Genomic DNA, 7,186 nt, shown 5'->3' with positions numbered 1-7,186 from the left:
ATACATCAGGATACAGAGTTCATGACTCCTCTGAAGTCAATGAAGTTATACTAGCATAAGTAAGGTCAGAATCAGGCCCAAAGAGGTCATGACAGTGGTAGGTGCAAGAGAAAAGGAGACTTAGGGGCCAGTTCAGGCCTGGCTGGAGCTCGTCTTCCTTGACCATCATGTGACAACTTGCTCCCAGAAGAGAGACAACTTCCATAAGGGCTATGGGGTGACAATAGCTAAGCCAGTGACCTGGAAACTGGGGGTAAAAAGAGTCAAAATGTTTGTATTGCCCATTGACGTGGATTGGTAAAGCGCTTTTACAGTCACTCCTCCAGTTTGCAGCTTGATGTTTGTATTCTTTGAACTACACCTGCACATGGCTGCCTGCCTCGGCCTTTCCCTGGGGTTGGAGAAACCAAACTAAGGAGCAGCCGGTCTCTCTCCCCCATTCAAGGGGCCCTTGACTCCCCAACCTCCGCCCCCGGCGTTAAAGCGGGACTGCCACCGCCCCCAGCTACTTACACACTGTCCGCTTCCCTCCCGCTGCCCTGCTGCAGAGGCACCGGCCGGCCAGCAGGCTCCCGTCCCCGGCGCTGCTGGGGGAGTCATTCCCCTGCCTGGCGAATGCACCGGCCCGCTCGGGCCCCGGGCCAGCCAAGGGAGGCTCCTGGCCACACCCAAGCGCCCAGGACCGCGAGGAAAGGCGAAGGCTAATGGAGCCAGCCATAAAATGGCCGCTCTGGGCAGGCAGCGGCTTCTCCTTGCCAGACTTAAAGGGCCAGTTCCCAGCGGAGCACGTGGGCGCGGGGGGGGGCTCAGCTCCCACCTCTGGGCGCTGGGGGACGTGAGGGGCTGGCGGGGGTCTAGCGCTACAGCCTGGGGCTGCCTCAGAGCTCGTCAGGGGCCCACTTCTGCCCGCGTGACAACGGGCCGCGCTGGTCAGCGTGGGCCTGATACCTGCTCCCAGCCCCGCTGTGGGGAAGGGCCGCACCGCCAGGCTCCCCTGCAGGACGGCCTCCTTCCTCCACCCCAGCCGCTCCCGGAGCGGCCCTTGCCCGGCAAACTCCGGGCGTGCAGTTCACTAGACGGGGCCGCAGGTAAAGGAAATCCAAGGGCCCCCGCGCTCCCTTCGTTGCAATTATGAGCCTGAAGAGAGGGGGAAGGGAGGCACCTAAGGGTCACTGGCAGAGTGAGGCACAGAGCCATGTCCCTGGCTCCTCCGCCCCCGCTCTCAGCACGACACCCGCTCCCCGGGGTACCCTGTGCCCAGGTACCCAGTGTCAGCTGGCGTCTATCCTGGCATCTGATCACAGCTCTGCTCCCCGGCTCCATCCTCCCACTGAAGTGAAACTTAAATGGGAAGAGGATCCCCAGACCCAGACACATCCCTGAGCTCCTTCGGATTCACTCTGCCTCCTCCAACTCCACCCCGGGCTCAGGGCCAGCGGCTGTCTCTGATCTCCCCCATTTCCAGCGGGTCCGTCCCCTTTTCTCCTTCCTTCCCCCTAGGACTCGGTGCACTCTCCCCCACCCTCCACCCCACAAGACCCCTTGCTTCTCTCTTCCCCCGTCTCTTGCTTTCTCCCGTCTCTTTGCCCCCTCCGACCTTTCTCCCTCTTCTTTCTCAATGACCCTACATAATCTCTCCTCCCACTGCACCTACCCGTCTGCTCTCTCCTGTCCCTTCTTTCCGCCACTCCCCGCCCCTTTCCCAGTGTCCATTTGTCCCACTCTTTCTTTTTTCTCGCCCGGCTCATCTCCCTCCCCGTCCAGCTCAAGCTCGCTCTCTCTCTCTCTCCCTCTCCACAGCAGCCCGGAGGGTTACATTTTGCCTGTCCCTCTGTCTGACACCTCCCCACGTTTTAACACCACGGCAGACTCCCCCATAATAAACGCGAGCGCTCGGCGTTTGCCTACTAAAGATGAGAGCATCCTCCATCAGCGCTAGATCCCTGTGCGAGCCCTCTGAGCTGGAAGTGGGACAGGCACTTTCCCTAGTTGCAGGAAGTAAAACAATCCTTTGCCAAATATTTGTCACCCACACAGCAGCAGAGCCCTGCAATAGCTGAGCTCGAATCACAGCACAATTTGGCTGTGCTCGCCTGTATTATCCACAGCCTTTGTTTCTTTCTCCGATCACAGAAATAATAGTTGATGATAAAGAAGCAGTGGGGGAAATCCAATCGATTGCCGTAATTTCTCCACCTTAGCATTTATATTTCTTGTTATTTATGGGGCGGGGTAATCCATTCCTTATACTTGCAAGTGTTTTGTCGTTTGATCAAATAGACAGTTTTCCCCTACTGAAAATGAGATCGCTTATTATGCCTAACAAAAACTTTCAGCGGTAGATTGAGCTGGACGTTTGGCAGATATTTAAGGACTTGCGATCATTTCCGATATACTTAGGACTTGACAAAAGGCTTAATACCTATTACATCAACGTGTGCGTGCGTGAGTAAATGCAACCTCACTCACTTTACCCAGGTGTGTGTGCTGCACATACCAGTTCATGGCTATCACTAAAGAAATATGCTTAAAAGACTATAATGAATTGACGTGAAGTCTCATAAGCGCTTTTACTTGCCGTATACGGCTCTCTAAAAAAACTGAAAATAGGTGAGCCCGCATAAAATATAGTAAATGTGCACAGAAATTATTGGTAATTGTCTGTATTTGTGTATTATTATTCCAGTGTGTCCGGGATATAAACTCCAGTCTATACTTGCATGTAGCATTTAAATTCAAACAACTGCTCTGAAGTAACATGAAATGGCATCCTCCCTTTAATGTGTGCATTACTCCCATTCACTTTAATGGGAGTTCCTTGTGGTACCCAGGGGAGAATAGATTCCTACACGTCTTTAGCGTCCTGGCCTTATTGTAGAGGTGTTTGAACCGTGAGTAATTGCATTTGTTTTATACTTGCTCCTAGTAGGTGGGTGCCTGTCGCCACATATACATAAAACCAGATAGTGCATATGCATGCACAAGCAGCTGCTGATTTTACAGAGTATGTGGCAATAAGCCCCATCTGTCTAAGAACAAAACTGAGACCCATATGTGTTGTAAGGACGGCATTTCAAGATGAAACCTGAATTTCCTGTCTTATTTTATTATGAGACTGATGGTTATCCCCTACATTTTGAAAATGGTGTGCCGGGTTTTAGTCCTGGGATTCCCGTTAAAGTCAGTGACCTCCGGTTTGTTTAAGGGTATTTACAGAGAATAAGCCTTGAGTAGAAGATGAAACTCTTCCCAAGCCAAGCAAACCAGTATCCTTTCCATTCTGTTGCAATAACCAGCCGAGTTATTGTGACATATGACATAGCTGCTGCTGTGGAAGCAACATGACCTATAGGCATAGCTGAAACGATGCTATCTGCACAGTGACGATGTGTTATAAACAACGAACAGAAAAACAAATGTAGTTTCGCTGTTGGTGTGTATACTCACGCTTCTGGAAATGTACGCGTACAGGTGTGGCACCTCCTTTCTGATGAGTACCATCCCAGAGACAGCCTGAGTTCTCCCTCCGTTCTCAATGCCTGAAAGGCTTCATTTGACTATTAAGATCTGTGATAGTGCCTGAAAAATTAGTTCAGAAGGCGATGGAACATCCACGGGGCAAAAGAATGAAGCGCACATGCTCACCAGTCCGGCCACACTTGCAGGCACGCTGGTGCATCACCGATTTATGGGCAGACCCTACGCTCTTTAAAGTAAATGAGATGGCTGCCATTGCCTTCGATGGAAGCAAGGTCGGGGTCTCTTCGACCTAAGGCATGCGAATGGTTGATGACATGTTAAAAGATTGCCACTAAGATGTATTGCCTCATCATCTTAAACTTATTATCAGTCATATGGGCTTTGGGGGGAATGAGGAATCACACTAGGCTTTTTGTTTTCTATCTAAATGATTTGCAAAATATGATTATAGAACTAAGAACAAATCATGCACTCCGAGTAGCTACCAAAGAGTGACGTTTACAATGTGCCAATAACCACCAGTAAGTGCAAAGGTGTTGACCTGATTTCTTCAAAACTCACACACACCGAGAACCAAAAAAGTCAATTATATAATAAAAAGAAATACATCCCTGGCATTACTGCACGTGGTGTTATTTGTTAGGTTGTTGGATGGGGAGCACATTAGGCCCTGAGCAACTGTTAGATATGTTCTGTTTGTTGTGTATACTTTCATTACATGCCCAGCACCCCTCTATTGACTGTGACAATGGAATGGTCCATCAGAGTTCAGGATCAAATAACTGCTCTGACAAAATAGGAGTGTTTGCTGTGTAAAGAATTGGAAGCATTTCAGGTGCTGAATATAGCCAGGATCTATAATTTTAGAGCAATTCACACATGCAATACAACAGATAAGATTACATCAACTAAAAGCTGCAAAATATTGTCCCTTCACCTTCTGGCTTTTGTCTCCGAATATTGTCCCCTGCTGGGGCAATATTTTGCCCCTATTGACCTCCAAAAGTGATTAGGTCTGCAGCCTCCCAGAAGAGGCTAGGCCTTGTTGCAAAGGGCTTTGGCTCAGCAGCCTCCATGCCAGAGAGGCAACAGATGAGCTCTGGATTAAGGGGTATGAGTGGATGAGAGTATGTGACCAAGGAAAGGTCACTGTGAAAGAGTCGCTGCATATTTGGGTTAACTGGAGATTTTTCTTTAGTTCAAAGAACTTCCCTGGGAACATGAAATCCATAACAACACAGAAAACACAGAAAGTTCTTCCCATAATTGTTAATTGTGTGCACAGAGCTATATATTATGGAGCTAAGTAATCCTCTCTTTTTAGAGGTATTTACATAAAGTGCACATGAAGTGTTCATATGTTAATGGATCTCTCTTCTCTAAAGCTACGTGTATTAGATACACAGAGAGAGACAAAATAACTCCCAAGACTCACTTATTGTCTTTCAATGATGTGCAAGAGGCACCTAAAAGGGAAGGCTGAGCTATTTGTGTTCAGCAACTGAGAAAATAAGTCACACAGGCACAAGTGATTTCTTCCATCCCTTGTAAAAACACAAGCTCCGTCCTTGTGCCCTAGCTTTCAGACCGATGCGAGTCCGTAACTAAATATAACCGTGGTTCTTGACATAACAGCATCTTTACATTTAACGTAACTGGAATAAGCAAAGTCACGGTAGAGGCGTGCCTAAGAATGAGAAGCGTAAAGACATTCAGAAGAAGCGCACGAAACGGAGGAAATCAGTTTGGAGATGCTAAGAGAGACGATCAGCATCAGGAAATAAAAATAACTTTACTTCCCAAACTGAATTAACAATAGATGTCTCCATCAATTAATAGTATTGTCCCGCTGTTGACGTGTATCCTGAATAATCTGTACATTTACCTAGATAAATTCTAATCTGTTAAAAGCATTGAGCTATATTCTGATATCATGCACATCTGGTAAAGCCAGAGTAGCTCCGTTATAATCACAGGTACACCTGGGTACATCCGAAGTAACTTCATCATGAGAACAGAATTTGGTCCAAATGGGGAAAGTTTCAGCGTTTGTTTCAGTGCATTTGGGGATAAGAAGTAAAATAACCCCGAACGTAAACACTGCCCTGGAAAGTGTCAAGTATCTTTGGAGAACCTCACTCCGGCTTGGATTTCGAGGACTGCGTGAGGCTGTCACAGGGACCCTGCCTTTTGATCCTTCGCCTTTCCTCTGCTTAAAGAATCGGTCAGGGCACTAACTTAAAAAAGTTTGATCCGCAGCGACAGACGCTTCCTGCTCAAAGACTTTGAGATCCCTGGCCCCAAACAGCTGGGGTTGGCGAGAGACGCGAGCGATCAGACATTAGGGAGACTCTGCATCCTCTGTATTGCTAAAGAGTCAGAGACTGGGAGAGCAGATTGTACCGCAGAGAGCCCCCGATCCTGCTCCCTTTAGGGACAAACAACAGACAAGCTGGACACAGGACCTGTCCCTTCTCCCCACAGGCTGCCCGCCTTAGCCCAAGCGCAGCCTGTAGGGTGAAGCGGAGAGCCTGTATCCGAAGAGAAAACAATGAAGATCGCGGGGCGACGCTGCGGTACAACCCCGGGTGGAGACAAGAGTTCAGTGATACCGGAGTTGGACGCCGTACAGCACATCCTAGTGCGGTATCAGCTGGATTCACTGTTAGCCTGGATAGGTAAGAAGTGAAATAACTAGTTGATGATACCTACTCAGTCTTGAGCCGCACAATTGATGGAATAGGTTTAAATACACACTCTCGCTTCCCCTGCTTTGTCTCGCGCTTTCTCATGCCTTTGCCTCCAGTTATCTAACTACAGGGGCTCAGCAGATTTCCTTATTTTAATAAGGTTTGTTAGCTGTGACTTGGGCTTTTACCTCCCACGCTCCTGGACTCTGAAAATAGATTGAGAATCTCTCGCTCCTAAATTCCCTTTTCTGGAAACCCGGAAAACTGGTCTTATATCTTTCTCCCTAATCTGTCTATCCATTTTCTTTATTATAATTTGCAAATAATATATTCAATACAGATTGAAAATAATAGACCTCAGCATCGTCTCCGGGATACATCTCCACATACATATTCCTTCCCTAATCTAAGAGACTGAAGTTTTCTTAATTCCCCGCATATAATACCAAAGCTTTCATTTCACTGTAAATTTTACCACATAAATATAATATGTTGGCGCTAATCATTCAAATCGCCACATTTTAAATACATTATATTGTTTCACAATTTCTGAACTAATTTACAGCCTGCATCGTTCAAAGCTATGAAACAGATCTATTTCTCAGTCTCACACTGAAATACAAGAGTATAGACAGTTAAATTAGCTTTTCTAGCTTTCATATTCTTTAAACTTTAAAAGTCGCTAAATATGAGACTGCGTCATAACTTATTTATAGCAAGCCGGAGTCAAAGCGGACAATTCCTGTCTTATTCATTCAGACACTTTCTTCAAAGAGAACTCTAAGTATTCTAAGCCAGGGTCCGCTGATCCCTAAAACGAAAATATTTTCATGTAAAACAAAATTTAAACACATTTAAAAAAAAATCTTCAGACTTCAGAAAACAACGTCCGTGGGATTGTCACCAGCGTTAGTTCCCTTTTACTTTCCCCCCATCCCAAACAGACCCCAGGAGCTACAGTACAGGATTTGGGAAATAGAATCCATAAAAGTTCCTTGCTTTTACAAAAGCAATAT

Source organism: Mauremys reevesii, linkage group 11 (assembly GCF_016161935.1).
Source record: "Mauremys reevesii isolate NIE-2019 linkage group 11, ASM1616193v1, whole genome shotgun sequence".
Taxonomy (NCBI): domain Eukaryota; kingdom Metazoa; phylum Chordata; order Testudines; family Geoemydidae; genus Mauremys; species Mauremys reevesii.
Note: the sequence above shows the minus strand (reverse complement) of the source record.